The sequence below is a fragment of the Mustelus asterias genome, unplaced genomic scaffold (assembly GCF_964213995.1).
Source record: "Mustelus asterias unplaced genomic scaffold, sMusAst1.hap1.1 HAP1_SCAFFOLD_2653, whole genome shotgun sequence".
In the NCBI taxonomy this organism is placed as follows: domain Eukaryota; kingdom Metazoa; phylum Chordata; class Chondrichthyes; order Carcharhiniformes; family Triakidae; genus Mustelus; species Mustelus asterias.
The window spans coordinates 1-20,248 of record NW_027592598.1 but is presented as its reverse complement, the minus strand read 5'-3'; the positions used below and the strand labels follow the sequence as shown (position 1 = coordinate 20,248).

General features: G+C 46.1%; 1 protein-coding gene across 1 annotated transcript in view; it reads right to left on the bottom strand.

Annotated features, from left to right (window-relative positions):
- Positions 1–17,927, bottom strand: part of LOC144489900 (PR domain zinc finger protein 10-like) — a gene marked incomplete at its 3' end in the record, with an annotated part of 45,213 nt that extends 27,286 nt beyond the window's left edge. Inside the window, exons 1-2 of the mRNA XM_078207733.1 lie at positions 17,870–17,927; positions 3,404–3,561 (exon numbers count right to left, since the gene is read on the bottom strand). The remainder of the gene's footprint in view (positions 1–3,403; positions 3,562–17,869) is intronic.
- Between the last annotated feature and the right edge of the window lie 2,321 nt (positions 17,928–20,248).

The window sequence follows — 20,248 nt, the reverse complement described above, 5'->3', positions numbered from 1 at the left end:
AATAACAGCTTGAGCGCATTCAGTCTCTTTTTCCAACTCAATGATTCAGACCCGCCCTTAAAATTTGTCCCAGTGCATTTCTTTATCCATGCATACTACATAAAATTTCACAATACCCTTAGCATGGTCTGTGTAAGACAGTATCAGAAATAAAAAGTTTCATTGATATAGTGCTCCTTATTCTCATCATGTCCCAAAGCTCTCCACAATTAATGAGAGCAGACACTGTGACAGAACAGTGATCAATTTTTATAGAACAAAGTCCCACAATCTTAGACTGAAAATCCCCATTCTTATTTTAGTCCCAAAATGCAATAAAACGTAGCTACGTGTAAAATAATATTTTCTATCTGAAATCTATAGCCCATTTTCTAAATTAGGATCAATGGCTGCACTTCATAGCTTTCTTCAAAAAAATCACATTTCACACATTAAATCCAAAATTCACTTCCATAAACCCACCAGTTAACCTCCCTTCTAGCCACTTCCTCAATGCATCCACATTCGCACATCACCAGGTAAAATTTATTCATTCTCCACCATATGTTCATCTTCCACAAGTAGGTTCATCTGAGCAGGCCGACTTATTGTTTTGCTCCCGCAAGTCCTTATTGTTTCCTTATTTCATTGTCCTCCTAAGCATCTTGTCAGACTCCCTTTTTTTTCCATTACTCATGATTCGCTCCTGTACTGCCAGTTGGGTTTCAGCATATTCCTCTCTTTAAGGTTTCAGTTTAGCTTTAATTCTTTTGTTTAGCCATGCAACCCTTCCTTTGATGCGTTAAAACTTTATTCTTTATGAAATATGGCAACATAGCTACTTTGTACTCTAGCCATTTCAGATTTGAAAGGTCCTCAGCACTGATGAATCAACCCATTTGCTGAATTTTACTGCCTTGTCAATCTTGGTCAGATCCTTTCCTAGCTCACTGAACTTTGCCTTTTTCCAGTCCAAGATGCTCATCATTAATTATTCATTATCCTTTTCTACTTTTACATTGAATGTAACTTTGTTAAGCTGCCCTCTCCCAATTGTTCTCCTATTTTCATCAGTTATTTCTAACAACTTAAGGAAAGAAGCTTTGCTTGATTATCAGACAATGAAGAGATCTAGGAAGGAGTGTTAGAAAGAACTCTGTAAAGTGTTCCCCCACTATAATCCACCGTGCGCGCTCGCAACGCCCTGCACCCATCTTGCAGAGTGGCACAGTGGTTAGCACTGCTGCCACACAGCGCCAGGGATCCGGGTTCAATTCCGGCCTCAGGTCAATGTGTGCAAGCTCCACACATTCTCCCCAAATCTGCGTGGCTTTCCTCCAGGTGCTCCAGTTTCTTCCCACTGTCCAAATGTGTGGGGGTTAGGTTGATTGGCCATGCTAAATTGCCCCTTGTCAGGGGGATTAGGGAGGCAAATATGTGGGGTTACAGGGATAGACCTGGGTGGAATTGTTGTTGATGCAGGCTTGATGGGCCAAATGGCCTCCTTCTGCACTGTTGATTCTATGATCTACGAGGTCTGACAGCATCTGTGGAGAGAGAATAGAGCCAATGTTTCAAACGTTGGCTCTATTCTCTCCTTACAGATGCTGTCAGACCTGCTGAGATTTTCCAGCATTTTGTGTTTTTGTTTCAGGTTCCAGCATGTGCAGTATTGTGCTTTTACAATTGAGTGCAACTTGGATATTAGATTAGTTAAGGAAAACCAGCATAGACCGGTTAAAGGCAAATCACGTTTAACCAACTTGACTCAGTTTTTTGAATACAGAATGTTGATGAGCATAATGCAGTCGATAGGGACTTCCAAAAGGACAAAGGTAGCATGGAAGAACCACCACCTGCAAGCTCCCCTCCAAGCCACACACGATCGTAACTTGGAACCATGTCACCATTCATTCACTATTACTGGGTCAAAAACCTGGAATTCTATCCCAAACAGCACTGAGTGTTCCTACTTCACATGGACTGCACTGGCTCAAGGCAATAATTTACAACCACTTTCTCAAGGGCAATTAGGAATGTGCAAGAAATGCTGGCTTTGTCAATGACACTAGCATCCCATGAAGGAATGAAAGGGGAGAAAAAAAATTCTGCCTTCATGGAAAGGACAAGGGATATACTAAAAGAGCCCACACGTACCTGACTGCCAAATGGCCTCCTACTCACCTGTCATGTACATGAAGAAAAGTACCATTTCACTTCCTATCCGCATGGATTGTGTACCAGAGCATCTTTACATGCTTGCACTACAGCAGACTAATGCTATACACTTCTTCCTCTTGTCACGACTCCTGAACATATTATAACTTGGTAAATTAGGTTCTCACCCATTCAAGCCAAAATGACTTATTTGCACTGCATCACACCCCTCTAGAGTTATCAACTCTCCAATTTTGCTTGAATGCTTGTGTATATACACACCTCAATCCTAATCTTATTTTCAAAATTATGCTTATTATTTTTCCTAATTTTCTCACTGATCCCAGATATCCCTTCTACAAATATCTGCATCTCAATTTCAAAGCCAGGAGACGCTTCATGTTTCTCACTGTCAGTATTTATTTCAACTGAGGTTTCAACTTTTGTTCCAATCACTTATTCAATTTCCTCTTCTTTGCAGAAACCAACCTACAGTTTCCCATACTCTGGTCATAGTAAGTTAAATCCTCCCGCAGTGCTCGACTTACCTTCTCCATGAAAGCTTCATACTTGTTAATGATACAGTGATACTAAAACTGATGATTTTCAGAGGCTTGGGCCACTTGCATAGGGGAGCTGAGATATGGGAGATAGAAGTGGATGAGAATGTAGATGAAAGGAACACATCTACAGTTAATATTTGTAAGCTGTGCCAAGACGTGTGGGATGGTAGTGCTGGACATTCGTTTTTGCGTATTTACATGTATAATAAAACCAAGTTGGCGCAGAATATGAAACATCCTATTCTGTGATAGGACAGTGGATTGTGGGATAGGGCCAAGTCCAACCATGGGGGGAAAATAGAGACATGCTGACTCCACTCAGACAGGCAGTTAAAATCTCAAGTAGCAGAGGCTACAAATAAAAATGCTATCCAAATAGTGAATTCAAAAAAAAAATCAAAGAAAACAAGCCAGACAAGCTAATCAGTCAGAACAGACCCCATGTTGATACTCAAGGATTACTTTACACAAACTACTGCTGTGAGCACAGGCTGATAGCACGAAAGAATCTATTTTGTCCTTGGCTGATGGATTAAAAGAAAATGATCGATTCACTCAGAATAAGGCAGCGATCGACCTGCATCACCCCAATCTATACAAGACGCCTGGTCTGTGAATAAACTTTGAGCAACTGGAGGATATTTTTCTCCTCACTGATAGCAGACAAAAAAGGAAATCAACTTGGTAATGATTACTGATTGTACCTTGAAGGCACCTGGTGAGTATAAGATTGTAGTTTTCTGAGTTGAGTTGGTGGTATGGAGCCTCAGCAGCCAGCTACTCAAATGGGCATGCTGCCCACAGCTTCTGGATTTCAGTGTCAGTGGGCGAGAATTCCCACTGAGATCACAGAATGCCAGCCCTGAAAATATATAAGCAAGAAGATAATGTTATTTTTTAAATTTATACTTTCATAGGATGTGGGCATCACTGGCAAGGGCAGCATTTATTGCCCATTCCTAATTGCCCTTGAACTGAGTGGATTGTTAGGCCATTTCAAAGTCGTTAAAAGCCAACCACATTGCTATGGATCTGGAGTAACATGTAGGCCAGAGTGGGCAAGTAAAACAGATTGCCTTCCCTGCAGGATATTAGAGAAACAAGTAAGTTTTTACAATGATGATAGTGGGTCACCATTACCGAAACTAGCTTTCCAATTCTAGATTTTTATGAATTAAATTTAGATTCCACCAGCTGCCATGTGTTAACACCCAAGCCAAAGACTCCACAGTGTTTTGTGAAGTTGGCCTAAGTTTTACGTTTGATTTTGGCACAGGTGAGCAGAAGACATTTCAGTCCAGGTACAATTTGAGTGACCCACTAGGGAGCTTTTATCAAACAAAGATTATTTACGAACACAGTTAAAATACAACAAAAAGAATTAGCATAATTTTTACCAATTACATGACATAAACATGACAGTGTAACCCCTAACAGCTAGCTATCACTGTTGCTCCAAGTTAAACACCATCCCACAAACATACACCCTTCTTCAGACTGGGCACAGAAACAAGTATGTTTACGTGATACTTGATTTTCAGCTTTGTAACACCTATGGACAGAAATCTAGGCCAGCAGTTTCCTGAGAGGCTTATATCCTCAAAACAGTCAAACTTCCGAGAGGTGACCTTAATATCTGGCAGCTTCCAAATCCCACCACACACACACACACAACAGAAACTCTAACTCCAAAGAGAGGGTAAACGCTGCTGTCTCTCTCAACTTCAAGCCACTTCTGAAAATGAAACTAAAACTGAAATGTTCTGTAGAAAATAGCTGTCCCTCAGTCATGAACCGTCAATCACCCCCAAATCAAGCTCCACTCAGTAATCCCAAGGGACGATTAAAACCACAGAACACTGCATTAGTTCAGATTAAAATGAACATGATGTCATGCTCCAGTAACAATAAAGGACACTGGCTACAGGCAACACAATACCGACAAAACATCCTGCAGAGAAACATGCTTAAATACATTTCTTAAAGGCACAGTACCTTCATGCATGGTGGGATTTGAACCAGTCATCCCACAGCATTAGCTACAGTCTCTGGTTACTTGTCCAGTGACATTATCACTACCCTACCACTACCCCACCATCTCCCCCAAGTGTACAAATCGTGTACAAAATCTTCGGCTAAATTTGGAGTATTGCATCCAGCTACAGTAAGAATATCAAAACAATGGAAAAGGTACAGCTGAATCAATTCACTTGAATGTTATCTCAAAAGTGGTGTACAATTATTGAATGTCATGCAGTTGGGGCTTTTATCAGATGTGGAGATGCCGGCGTTGGACTGGGGTAAACACAGTAAGAGGTTTAACAACACCAGGTTAAAGTCCAACAGGTTTATTTGGTAGCAAAAGCCACACAAGCGTTCGGAGCTCCAAGCCCCTTCTTCAGGTGAGTGGGAATTCTGTTCACAAACAGAGCTTATAAAGACACAGACTCAATTTACATGAATAATGGTTGGAATGCAAATACTTACAACTAATCAAGTCTTTAAGAAACAAAACAGCATGAGTGGAGAGAGCATCAAGACAGGCTAAAAAGATGTGTATTGTCTCCAGACAAGACAGCCAGTGAAACTCTGCAGGTCCACGCAACTGTGGGAGTTACAAATAGTGTGACATGAACCCAATATCCCGGTTGAGGCCGTCCTCGTGCGTGCGGAACTTGGCTATCAGTTTCTGCTCAGCGACTCTGCGCTGTCGTGTGTCGCGAAGGCCGCCTTGGAGAACGCTTACCCGAATATCAGAGGCCAAATGCCCGTGACCGCTGAAGTGCTCCCCAACAGGAAGAGAACAGTCTTGCCTGGTGATTGTCGAGCAGTGTTCATTCATCCGTTGTCGCAGCGTCTGCATAGTTTCCCCAATGTACCATGCCTCGGGACATCCTTTCTTGCAGCGTATCAGGTAGACAACGTTGGCCGAATTGCAAGAGTATGTACCGTGTACCTGGTGGATGGTGTTCTCACGTGAGATGATGGCATCTGTGTTGATGATCCGGCACGTCTTGTAGAGGTTGCTGTGGCAGGGTTGTGTGGTGTCATGGTCACTGTTCTCCTGAAGGCTGGGTAGTTTGCTGCGGACAATGGTCTGTTTGAGGTTGTTTGAAGGCAAGAAGAGGGGACCAAATTCGCACCTCAATATGCCAACATCTTCATGCACAGGTTCGAACAAGACTTCTTCACCGCACGGGACCTTCAACCAATGCTATACACTAGATACATCGATGACATTTTCTTCCTTTGGACTCATGGTGAACAAACAACTCTATGATGACATCAACAAGTTCCATCCCACCATCAGACTCACCATAGACTACTCTCCGGAATCGGTTGCATTCTTGGACACACGCATCTCCATTAAGGATGGTCACCTCAGCACCTCACTGTACCGCAAGCCCACGGATAACCTCACGATGCTCCACTTCTCCAGCTTCCACCCTAAACACGTTAAAGAAGCCATCCCCTACGGACAAGCCCTCCGTATACACAGGATCTGCTCGGATGAGGAGGATCGCAACAAACACCTCCAGACGCTGAAAGATGCCCTCATAAGAACAGGATATGGCGCTCGACTCATTGATCAACAGTTCCAATGCACCACAGCGAAAAACCGCACCGACCTCCTCAGAAGACAAACACGGGACACAGTGGACAGAGTACCCTTCGTTGTCCAGTACTTCCCCGGAGCAGAGAAGCTACGGCATCTCCTCCAGAGCCTTCAACATGTCATTGATGAAGACGAACATCTCGCCAAGGCCATCCCCACACCCCCACTTCTTGCCTTCAAACAACCGCACAACCTCAAACAGACCATTGTCCGCAGCAAACGACCCAGCCTTCAGGAGAACAGTGACCATGACACCACACAACCCTGCCACAGCAACCTCTGCAAGACGTGCCGGATCATCGACACAGATGCCATCATCTCACGTGAGAACACCATCCACCAGGTACACGGTACATACTCTTGCAATTCGGCCAACGTTGTCTACCTGATACGCTGCAAGAAAGGATGTCCCAAGGCATGGTACATTGGGGAAACTATGCAGACGCTGCGACAACGGATGAATGAACACCGCTCGACAATCACCAGGCAAGACTGTTCTCTTCCTGTTGGGGAGCACTTCAGCGGTCACGGGCATTTGGCCTCTGATATTCGGGTAAGCGTTCTCCAAGGCGGCCTTCGCGACACACGACAGCGCAGAGTCGCTGAGCAGAAACTGATAGCCAAGTTCCGCACACACGAGGACGGCCTCAACCGGGATATTGGGTTCATGTCACACTATTTGTAACTCCCACAGTTGCGTGGACCTGCAGAGTTTCACTGGCTGTCTTGTCTGGAGACAATACACATCTTTTTAGCCTGTCTTGATGCTCTCTCCACTCCCATTGTTTTGTTTCTTAAAGACTTGATTAGTTGTAAGTATTCGCATTCCAACCATTATTCATGTAAATTGAGTCTGTGTCTTTATAAGCTCTGTTTGTGAACAGAATTCCCACTCACCTGAAGGGGCTTAGAGCTCCGAAAGCTTGTGTGGCTTTTGCTACCAAATAAACCTGTTGGACTTTAACCTGGTGTTGTTAAACTTCTTACTGCTTTTATCAGAAGCAGAGAAGGTTAAGAGGTGACCGAATGGAGACACTCAATGTTATGATACAAGTGTACAAAATGAATAGTAAAAGATTGTTCCCTCTGGAATATGAAGAGAGGACATACATTACTGGAAAAATAGGAAAAGATGGCATTCTTTACCACCTTATATGGCAACTGAAGCAGAAATATCAACATTTAAACTGGAACTCAGCAAGCAGTTGAAAAAAAGCAAATAGGGGGGCGGCACGGTAGCACAGTGGTTAGCACTGCTGCTTCACAGCTCCAGGGTCCCGGGTTCGATTCCCGGCTCGGGTCACTGTCTGTGTGGAGTTTGCACATTCTCCTCGTGTCTGCGTGGGTTTCCTCCGGGTGCTACGGTTTCCTCCCACAGTCCAAAGATGTGCGGGTTAGGTTGATTGGCCAGGTTAAAAATTGCCCCTTAGAGTCCTGGGATGTGTAGGTTGGAGGGATTAGCGGGTAAACATGTGGGGTTAGGGCCTGGGTGGGATTGTGGTCGGTGCAGACTCGATGGGCCGAATGGCCTCCTTCTGCACTGTAGGGTTTCTATTCTATGAAAAAGGTAACATGGAAAAGAGCAGGGAAATGAGATTTCAGTTGAAAGTTGCAGCTGAAGAGAGTGACCAGAAGTCAAATGATCTCTTTCTGTACGTTCATTTCCCTGGATGAAACAGGTAAGCACAGTAAGAAGTTTAACAACACCAGGTTAAAGTCCAACAGGTTTATTTGGTAGCAAATGCCACTAGCTTTTGGAGCGCTGCCCCTTCGTCAGGTGGAGTGGAGAAATGCTCACAAACAGGGCATACAGAGTCACAAACTCAATTTACAGAACAATGATTGGAATGCAGTCTTTACAGATAATCAAGTCTTAAAGTTACAAACAATGTGAATGGAGGGAGCATTAAGCACAGGTTAAGGAAATGTGTATTGTCTCCAGACAGGACAGCCAGTGAGATTCTGCAAGTCCAGACAAGCTGTGGGGGTTACAGATAGTGTGACATGAACCCAAGATCCCGGTTGAGGCTGGAACTTCCGCACACGAGGATGGCCTCAAACGGGATCTTGGGTTCATGTCACACTATCGGTGTGGGATAGAGGGAAGTTTGGCCGATTGGATAGGTAACTGGCTATCTAACAGAAGACAGAGGGTGGGGGTGGATGGAAAATTTTCGGACTGGAAACCGGTTACCAGCGGAGTGCAACAGGGATCAGTGCTTGGTCCTCTGCTATTTGTCATTTTTATAAATGACTTGGAGGAGAGGGCTGAAGGGTGGATCAGACAAGCTGTGGGGGTTACAGATAGTAGTGGACTATAATTACCAGGGTCATTTCTATTCCCTTTCTTAAATAAAGGAACAACATTCGCCACTCTCCAGTCCTCTGGCACCACCCCTGTGGACAGTGAGGACGCAAAGATCAATGCCAAAGGCTCTGCAATCTCATCCCTTGCCTCCCAAAGAATCCTAGAATATATTTCATCAGGCCCAGTTTATTCAAAACTGCCAGTACATCTTCCCTCCGAACATCTACTTCCTCCAGCCTATCAGCCTGTGACACCCTCTCTTCCTCAAAAACATGGCCCCTCTCCTTGGTGAACACCAAAGAAAAGTATTCACCTCTCCTATCTCTTCTGACTCCATGCACAAATTCCCACTGCCGTCCTTGACCGGCCCCAGCCTCACCCTGGTCATTCTTTTATTCCTCACATAAGAGTAAAAAGCCTTGGGGTTTTCCTTGATCCGACCCGCCAAGGACTTCTCACGCCCCCTCCTAGCTCTCCTAAGCCCCTTTTTCAGCTCATTTCTTGCTAACTTGTAACCCTCCATTGAGCCAACTGAACCTTGTTTTCTCAACCTAACTTACACTTCCTTCTTCCTCTTGACAAGATATTCCACCTCTTTTGTGAACCATGGTTCCCTCACTCGGCCATTTCCTCTCTGCCTGGCAGGGACATACCTATCAAGGACACAAAGTATTTGTTCCTTGAAAAAGTTCCACTTATCATTAGTGCCTTTCCCTGACAATTTTTGTTCCCATCCTATGCTTCCTAATTCCCGTGAGCAGTTTGTGAGCATTTCTCCACTCCACCTGACGAAGGGGCAGCGCTCCGAAAGCTAGTGGTATTTGCTACCAAATAAACCTGTTGGACTTTAACCTGGTGTTGTTAAAACTCTTACTGTGTTTACCCCAGTCCAACGCCGGTATCTCCACATCATGAAACAGATCTGACCAGGGGACACCAAATCACAACTACAAAGTAAGAAAAAAAAAGATAAGCGAGTTGGTTCTGGGTTAATAGACACCTTTATGAAGAGTTGGATTGGTATCTGTTCAGAAGTGACACTGAATTTAATAGAGTTAACAGACAAATCTTTCAAGGTGGCAAGACAAATTAATAGTGTGCTAAGTGTGTGGAATACTTTGTTAATAGTGGCACTAAATATAAAAACAAGGAAGTCTTTCGGTCTCAACTGGAGGAAGCAATTCTTGTCATCACACTTTCAGAAGAATCTTAAAGTCATGAAGATGATACAGAGAAAGTTTACCAGATAATACCAGGGATGAGGGATTCCAGTGTAATGGAGAAATTAAGAAACTGGAATTATTTTCCTTGAGAGAGAAGGTTGGGGGTGAATCCAATTTTGGGCACCCCCATTACAAGAGATTTTGTGATAAAGTCAGAGAAACTATTTCCTCTGGCAAGTAGGCTGGCAACCACAGGTCATAGACTTAAAATAATTGATAAGAGAATGAGAAGGGAAATGAGAAGAAATGCCTTTGCAGAGGGTTGTTAAGATCTGAAATGCACTACCCGGCAGGGTGATGGGGATTCACAGCATTTTCAAAAGACAATGGGGAATGTACATCAAGAGGACTAATTTGTAGAATTAGAGTGAAAAGGCTGGGGTATGGAACTGGGACATGGCAGGCCAATTGGTTCCTTCTATAGCTCATGCAATCTTGCAGCACTCCGTGTTCCTCAAAGCAGGGGGTAACAGCAGTGAGGTCCACAAGGTTATGGTGCAGAAGGTGGCCATTGGCCAATCACATCTGCACCAGCTCTCCAAATGAGCATTATGACTCAGTGCCATTTCCCCATGCCCCTGCACACTCTAATTGTGATGATATTGTACCTTTAAGAAATATACAGTTATATCATGTTTCTTGAAAGAGGCAAAGAGCTGATTTGTCTGAAAAAAGATGCAACTCCATGCTGAGACTGCAGGATAATAACTCAGTTTAGCTAATGGCTAAAATGTTTTGGCTCAGGGAGGCGATGGCCCAGTGGTATTATCGCGAAACTATTAATCCAGAAACTCAGCTAATGTTCTGGGGACCACAGCAGATGGTGGAATTTGAATTCAATAAAAAAATATCTGGAATTAAGAATCTACCGATGACCATGAAACCATTGTCCAAAGATGTGCGGGTTAGGTTGATTGGCCATGCTAAACATTGCCCCTTACTGTCCCGAGATGCATAGGTTAGAGGGATTAGCGGGTAAATATGTAGGGATATGGGGGTAGGGCCTGGGTGGGATTGTGGTCGGTGCAGACTCGATGGGCCAAATGGCCTCTTTCTGCACCGTAGTGTTTCTATGATTCATTGCCGATTGTCAGATTAACCCATCTGGTTCACTATTGGCCTTTAGGGAAGGAAATCTGCTGTCCTTACCTGGTCTGGCCTACATGTGACTCCAGAGCCACAGCAATCCGATTTACTCTCAACTGTCCTCCAAGGCAACTAGGGATGGACAATAAATGCTGGCCAGCCAGCAACGCCCATGTCCCACAAATGAATTTTTGAAGAGTCTTTGAGGAATCTTTGAACATTAGTGCTTAAATTGGAACCAAGAGATAGTCTAGCAGTTAAGAATTGTATCTAGTCATGTTTAAGTACTTCAATTCGTGAAAGTTATGCTAATTCTTTTTGTCATAGTTAATCTGTTAATCTAAATAAAGTTCGTTTTGATGAAAGCTTCCTAGTGCGTCAATACAATCATACCTGGAGTGAAACACCTTATCCTCACACCAATGCCAAAAATAATAGTTGGGGTCTAGTCTAACTTTATAACATACCTTGGTGTTTCTGATCTGGTTCCTAACAAATCAGTGATCATCACACTGAATCATAGGATACAGCACAGGAGACATTCAGTATGCCCTTTGAAAAAGCATGGTCTGATATCTCATTTAATTAACCAACATATCTGTCTGAGATCAATCAAATTATAGAGACCAACAGAAAAATACATATCGACAAAATCCTTCAAACTGCGCATATTACCTCCTATCATGCACGAGATTCAATTTCCTAATTTAAGAAATAGAGACATCATCCAAATCATCAGGCCAGAGCAATCTCTGGTCCAAAGATAGAACATAGAACAGTACAGCACAGAACAGGCCCTTCGGCCCACGTTGTTGTGCCGAGCTTTGTCTGAAACCCAGATCAAGCTATTTCCTCCCTATCATCCCGAAGTACTCCATGTGCCTATCCAATAGCTTCTTAAATGTTCCTAAAGTTTCTGACTCCACTATCCCTGCAGGCAGTCCATTCCACACCCCAACCACTCTCTGCGTAAATAACCTACCTCGGACATCCTTCCTATATCTCCCACCATGAACCCTATAGTTATGCCCCCTAATTACCACTCCATTCACCCGAGGAAATAGTCTTTGAACGTTCACTCTATCTATCCCCCTCATCATCTTATAAACCTCTATCAAGTCTCCTCTCAACCTCCTCAGATGTGGGGTTAGGTGCATTGGCTATGCTAAATTGCCTCAGTGTCCCAGGATGCGTAGGTTACAGGGATTAGCGGGGCGAATGTGGGGTTATGGGAATAGGGCTGGGTGGGACTGTCGTCAGTGTGATCCGATGGGCCAAATGGCCTCTTTCTGCACTGTAGGGTTTCTATGTTTCCATGAATGAAATTAGTGGTTCAGTGCATTGGTGGTAGAATTCTTGCCTGCCACGTGGGAGGCCGGTTCAATTCCCAGCCAATGCAAAGTCCCTTCTTCAGGGCGGCACAGTGGTTAGCACTGTTGCCCCACAGCACCAGGGACCCAGGTTCAATTCCCGGCTTGACTCACTGTCTGTGCGGAGTCTGCATGTTCTCCCCATGTCTGTATGGGTTTCCTCTGGGTTCCTCCAACAGTCTGAAAGACGTGTTGATTAGGTGCATTGGCCATGCTAAATTCTCCCTCAGTGTTCCCGAACAGGCGCCAGAGTGTGACGACTAGGGGATTTTCACGGTAACTTCATTGCAGTGTTAATGTAAACCTACTTGTGACACTAATAAATAAACTTTTTTAAAAAGTATTCACTTCCAATTATTAATCCAATACGATATTAAAGAAATCACAAGCCTAAACTCCTGCCTGAAGCATCCGTATGGAACAACCATTCACACTTGTCAGAAGAATATACTTCCTTCGACTCAATGAAAAAAAATGTACATGAAGTGAAATCTGCAGTTAAGTTCTGGAAAGGAGTGCACATTTTCCCTTTCCAGACAGTTATAGAAGATTTCCCTGACGTTTTCTTGAGCAAAGGAGATGACCGACACAGACCTACTGGTCCCAGGTTCATAGAACATAGAACAGTACAGCACAGAACAGGCCCTTCGGCCCACGATGTTGTGCCGAGCTTTATCTGAAACCAAGATCAAGCTATCCCACTCCCTATCATCCTGGTGTGCTCCACGTGACTATCCAATAACCGCTTAAATGTTCCTAAAGTGTCTGACTCCACTATCACTGCAGGCAGTCCATTCCACACCCCAACCACTCTCTGCGTAAAGAACCTACCTCTGATATCCTTCCTGTATCTCCCACCACGAACCCTATAGTTATGCCCCCTTGTAATAGCTCCATCCACCCGAGGAAATAGTCTTTGAACGTTCACCCTATCTATCCCCTTCATCATTTTATAAACCTCTATTAAGTCTGCCCTCAGCCTCCTCCGCTCCAGAGAGAACAGCCCTAGCTCCCTCAACCTTTCCTCATAAGACCTACCCTCCAAACCAGGCAGCATCCTGGGAAATCTCCTCTGCACTCTTGCCAGCGCTTCCACATCCTTCTTATAGTGAGGTGACCAGAACTGCACACAATATTCCAAATGTGGTCTCACCAAGGTCCTGTACAGTTGCAGCATAACCCCACGGCTCTTAAACTCCAACCCCCAGTTAATAAAAGCTAACACACTATAGACCTTCTTCACAGCTCTATCCACTTGAGTGGCAACCTTTAGAGATCTGTGGATATGGACCCCAAGATCTCTCTGTTCCTCCACAGTCTTCAGAACCCTACCTTTGACCCTGTAATCCACATTTAAATTAGTCCTACCAAAATGAATCACCTCACATTTATCAGGGTTAAACTCCATTTGCCATTTTTCAGCCCAGCTTTGCATCCTATCTATGTCTCTTTGCAGCCTACAACAGCCCTCCACCTCATCCACTACTCCACCAATCTTGGTGTCATCAGCAAATTTACTGATCCACCCTTCAGCCCCCTCCTCTAAGTCATTAATAAAAATCACAAAGAGCAGAGGATTGATCAGAGCACTGATCCCTGCGGCACTCCGCTAGCAACCTGCCTCCAATCCGAAAATTTTCCATCCACCACCACCCTCTGTCTTTGATCAGACAGCCAGTTACCTATCCAATTGGCCAACTTTCCCTCTATCCCACACCTCCTCACTTTCATCATAAGCCGACCATGGGGGACCTTATCAAACGCCTTACTAAAATCCATGTATATGACATCAACTGCCCTACCTTCATCAACACACTTAGTTACCTCCTCAAAAAATTCTATCAAATTTGTGAGGCACGACTTGCCCTTCACAAATCCGTGCTGACTATCCCGGATTAATCCGCATCTTTCTAAATGGTCGTAAATCCCATCTCTAAGGATCTTTTCCATCAATTTACCAACCACCGAAGTAAGACTAACCAGTCTATAATTACCAGGGTCATTTCTATTCCCTTTCTTAAACAGAGGAACAACATTCGCCATTCTCCAGTCTTCTGGCACCATCCCCGTGGACAGTGAGGACCCAAAGATCAAAGCCAAAGGCTCTGCAATCTCATCCCTTGCCTCCCAAAGAATCCTAGGATACATTTCATCAGGCCCAGGGGACTTATCGACCTTCAGTTTATTCAAAACTGCCAGGACATCCTCCCTCCGAACATCTATTTCCTCCAGCCTATCAGCCTGTAACACCTTCTCTTCCTCAAAAACATGGCCCCTCTCCTTGGTGAACACTGAAGAAAAGTATCCATTCATCACCTCGCCTATCTCTACTGACTCCATACACAAGTTCCCACTACTGTCCTTGACCGGCCCTAACCTCACCCTGGTCATTCTTTTATTCCTCACATAAGAGTAAAAAGCCTTGGGGTTTTCCTTGATCCGACCCGCCAAGGACTTCTCGTGTCCCCTCCTACCTCTCCTCAGCCCCTTTTTCAGCTCATTCCTTGCTAACTTGTAACCCTCAATCGAACCATCTGAACCTTGTTTCCTCATCCCTACATAAGCTTCCCTCTTCCTTTTCACAAGACATTCCACCTCTTTCGTGAACCATGGTTCCCTCACTCGGCCATTTCCTCCCTGCCTGACAGGGACATACCTATCAAGGACATCCAGTATTTGTTCCTTGAAAAAGTTCCACTTTTCATTAGTTCCTTTCTTTGACAGTTTCTGTTCCCAACTTATGCCCCCTAATTCTTGCCTAATCACATCATAATTACCTCTCCCCCAATTGTAAACCTTGCCCTGCCGTACGGCCCTATCCCTCTCCATTGCAACCACAAAAGACACCGAATTGTGGTCACTATCTCCAAAGTGCTCTCCCACAACCAAATCTAACACTTGGCCCGGTTCATTACCCAGTACCAAGTCCAATGTGGCCCCACCTCTTGTCGGTCTATCCACATATTGTGTCAGGAAACCCTCCTGCACACACTGCACAAAAACTGCCCCATCCAAACTATTTGACCTACAAAGGCTCCAATCAATATTTGGAAAGTTAAAGTCCCCCACGACAACTACCCTGTGACCCCCACACATATCCATAATCTGCTTTGCAATTTCTTCCTCCACATCTCTATTACTATTTGGGGGCCTATAGTAAACTCCTAACAACGTGACTGCTCCTTTCCTATTTCTAACCTCAGCCCATATTACCTCAGTGTGCAGATCCCCCTCGAAGTGCCTTTCCGCAGCCATTTAACTATCCTTGATTAACAATGCCACTCCTCCACCTCTTTTACCAGCTTCCCTACACTTACTGAAACATCTATACCCCGGAACGTCCAACAACCATTCCTGTCCTTGTTCTACCCACGTCTCCGTAATGGCCACAACATCGTAGTCCCAAGTACCAATCCACGCCCCAAGTTCATCTACCTTGTTCTGGATGCTCCTTGCATTGAAGTAGACACACTTCAACCCACCTTCCTGTCTACCGGTACCCACCCTTGACCCTGATACCTTCCCCAATACCTCACCACCCCCACTGACTTCTGGACTACAACTCCTTTTCCCACTCCCCAGACAAATTAGTTTAAACCCCCCTGAAGAGCCGTAACAAATTTCCCTCCTAGGATATTGGTGCCCCTCTGGTTCAGGTGCACCCCATCCTGTTTGTACAGGTCCCACCTTCCCCAGAATGTGTTCCAATTATCCACGTATCTGAAACCCTCCCTCCTACACCATCCCTGCAACCACATGTTTAACTGCACTCTCTCCCTGTTCCTCAACTCGCTATCACGTGGCACCGGCAACGTACCAGAGATGACCACATGTTTTGTCTTGGCTCTCAGCTTCCAGCCCAGCTCCAGAAATTCCTGCTTTAAATCCCCGTCCCTTCGCTTACCTATGTCATTGGTACCAATGTGTACCACGACTGGTGACTGTTTCCCCTCCCCCTTCAGAATCCAGAAAACACGGTCTGAGACGTCACGGACCTTGGCATCCGGTAGGCAACATACCATCCGTGAGTCTCTTTTGCTGCCACAGAACCTCCTATCTATCCCTCTAACTAACGAGTCCCCAATAACTATTGCCCTCCCGCTCTGCCCCTTACCCTCCCGAGCCACAGAGACGGACACAGTGCTGGAGATCCTCTCACTGCGGCTCACCACTGGTATGTCATCCCCCTCAACCGTATCCAAAGCGGAATACTTGTTGCTAAGGGGAACGACCACCGGGGATCCCTGCACGGACTGCTTCCTCCCAGCCCCTCTCACCGTCACCCATCTGTTTTCATTCCTCGGAGTAACTGTATTCCTAAAGTTTCTGTCTATGGCCACCTCTGCGTCCCTAATGATCCTAAGTTCATCCAACTCCAGCTCCAGTTCCCTAACACGGTTTTGGAGGAGCTGCAGATGGGTGCACTTCCCACAGGTGTAATCAGCAGGGACACTGTCGTCGTCCCTCACCTCAAACATAGTGCAAGAGGAACATAGCACTGCCTGCACACCCAGCCCCTCTAGATACAATCCACAATCTATTCTAAATCAGGAGAACAGAATATCAGGCTTCCTGAGAGTTTGAACATCACCCTGATCAATACCCAGGGATGATTCACAGCAAGTGCATATTTGGCTACCATCAGAGTTAGCTCAAAGTGAGGTCATTCATGGCACATAGTATGACAGTATTTGTGGCATTTTCTTCACCCCCCAAAGCAATCAGCAACTGAATAGAAAGCTGGATTGGAAACCATAGTGCATCACATTATGTACATCAGTAAGTTGCATCTAAATTTACCATAAACGGAACAACAGAAAACTTGAGTTTATATACACAAGAATCCATCAAAACAATGATGACAAAGTCTCAGTTCCCAAACTACAAAGTTAAGATCTCTATACCAATGACAACTTTCATTTCTACAGCATCTTTACAAGATTAAAAGGTTAGGACAGTTGTAAGGTCGATGGAGGCGAGAGAGATAGGGATGGTAAAGCCATGGAGATTGAAAATCAAGACTTAGCTGGACCAGAAGCCAGTATCAGTCGGTGAAAACAGGGATGAGTGAGTGAAGGGGAGTTGATCAGTTTGGATACAAGAGGCACATTCATTAATGGAGCATGCTAGCTGGCAAGCCTGCCAGAAATCCACTGGAATGGTCAAGTCTAATGGTAACAAAGGCATGTATGACAGTTTCACCACAAAGCTGAGGTTGGGGGTAGAGCCATGACAGTATTGTGGAAGTGAAATTAGACCTTTCTTGGTGATGCACCAGGCTGAAAGCTCATCACAGGGTCAAATACAACTTCAAAATTGCAAACGGTGTGATTCAGCATCTGATAATTTAGAGACAGTGGCAAGGACAGTTGCAAATCTTCAGTGGATATAAGAAACATGAATTTACCACGTAGACAAAAAACAGGAGGGTGGGTGCCTCTATATATCTGGGTGACTCCAAGGTTTACATTGTGCACTTTGAGTGAAGTGCAAAAATGGCAATCTAATTCTCTGCCAACATTATATTCGCACCAATCATCCTACTATTATCGGTCCCACACACTCACTTTGTTACTCATACTCCAGCCATATCTTGTTCAACGCTGAGCCGTGTCTTCCCACTGTCCTCCCCCCAACCATATCCCCTCACACTCTCCTTTGCCCCCTCCAACCATTCCCCACCCTCCATTCCACAATCCCCTCATCCCCACCCAATCACCTTACCCCACCAAGAGTGTGACCAGTTTTGGTTATCTTAGGGAAAAATATACTGGCTTGAAGTCAAGTCCAGAGAAGGTTCACTAGGTTGATTAGTTTGGGCCTGTACTCATTTGAGTTTAAAAGAGCAAAAGGCAGCCTTATTGAAGCATATAGGATTCTCAGAGGGCTTGACAGGGTAGATGCTGAGAAGTTGTTTCTCCTTGTGGGAGAGTCTCAGACCAGAGGGCATAATCTCAGAGTCAAGGATCATCCTTTTAAGACAGAGATGAGGAAGGGAGTGAGTTATGAAATCTTTTACCACAGAGAAGTGGTAAAAGATCATCAAGTATGTTCAAACCCGAGATGTGCAGGTTAGATGGATTAATCAATAATGGAATCAAGGGTTATGGGGACAAAGCAGGAAAGTGGAGTTAAGGGTCATATCAATCAAGGTGTCATTGAATGGCAGAGCAGACTCAATGGGCCAAATGGCCTACTTCTATATCTGATGGTCTTATTCCCTCCCTCATTTCCACTATGATCCCCTCTCTCAATCTCAGATCCCCTCAACTCCCCTGATCCACTTGATTGATTGCAATCAATTCAATCCTCTTGATAATCACTGAAACCCTCACTAGATCCCCATTGACAACCCCTCATCCGTAACCCCCACCTCACCACTTAACCCTCTTATTCAATGCCAGATCCCCTCACTGGATCCCTGGTCTAAAGACTGACTCCTCTCAGTTGACTCTTGGTTCAAAGACTGGATCCCTCCACTGGATCCCGGATCCAATCAGTGGATCGCCTCCACCTCCTTCCACACACCCCCCTCCTCCCCCCAAACGGCCAGGGCCGGACTAATCCACCTCCCGCTGGCGGCGGGGACTCAGGAAATGGCCGAGGCGGAGGGTTCGGGCCCGGGCCCGGCGGGCGGCCTGTCAGGGCTCAGAGTGGAAGCCGTGGCCGTGTCTGCGGGCTCCTGGTGCGGGGCGAGCGGCGGCTGTGAGCGCCGAGGCCGGGCCGCGGCTTCCCCCCCGCCCGGAGCCGCAGTGATCCAGCCCGGGACGGACCGTACCACCGGCGGCCGGGGAGCAGCGGGGCCGGGCCGCGGGAGGAGAGCGGGCCTCGGGGGTTGCGGGGAAGAGGGCCAGCCCACCCGGCTGGCCGGCCGGCCGCCGCCCTGCAGCCTCCGCTCCCCGTCCCCGCGTCCCGGGGCCGGGCCGCCGACACTCCTCTCCCCCCCCCGCCCCGCGCCCCCGGGCGGGTGGGCCGCAGCCGCCGCCATTTTGGGAGCGACTAAGAGGCAGAGAGTGCGGGAAGGAGGGAGAGGGGGAGCGGTCCCGCTGCACTGCCAACCCCGCCAGCCCGCACCGAGCACACTTACCACAGCGCACACTGCCGCCTAAAAGCACCGCAAAGTCCCGCCACCGTCTCCCAGCGCCCGGGCCGCCGCTAAATAGCGGCCGGTGCTCACCTCAGAACGGAGAATGGAGCAGCGCCGCCCGCATTAGCATAAAGAGGCCCGCCCGCCTCAACAACCCATTGGCTCAGCAACCAGGGAGAGAGAGAGAAAACAGAGAGAGGGAGTGTGAGAGAGAGAAACAGAGAGAGGGAGTGTGAGAGAGAGAAACAGAGAGAGGGAGTGTGAGAGAGAGAAACAGAGAGAGGGAGTGTGAGAGAGAGAAAACAGAGAGAGGGAGTGTGAGAGAGAAACAGAGAGAGGGAGTGTGAGAGAGAGAAACAGAGAGAGGGAGTGTGAGAGAGAGAGAGGGAGTGTGAGAGAGAGAAACAGAGAGAGGGAGTGTGAGAGAGAGAAAACAGAGAGAGGGAGTGTGTGAGAGAGAAACAGAGAGAGGGAGTGTGAGAGAGAGAAAACAGAGAGAGGGAGTGTGTGAGAGAGAAACAGAGAGAGGGAGTGTGAGAGAGAGAAACAGAGAGAGGGAGTGTGAGAGAGAGAAACAGAGAGAGGGAGTGTGAGAGAGAGAAACAGAGAGAGGGAGTGTGAGAGAGAAACAGAGAGAGGGAGTGTGAGAGAGAGAAACAGAGAGAGGGAGTGTGAGAGAGAAACAGAGAGGGAGTGTGAGAGAGAGAAAACAGAGAGAGGGAGTGTGAGAGAGAGAAAACAGAGAGAGGGAGTGTGAGAGAGAGAAACAGAGAGAGGGAGTGTGAGAGAGAGAAACAGAGAGAGGGAGTGTGAGAGAGAGAAACAGAGAGAGGGAGTGTGAGAGAGAGATAACAGAGAG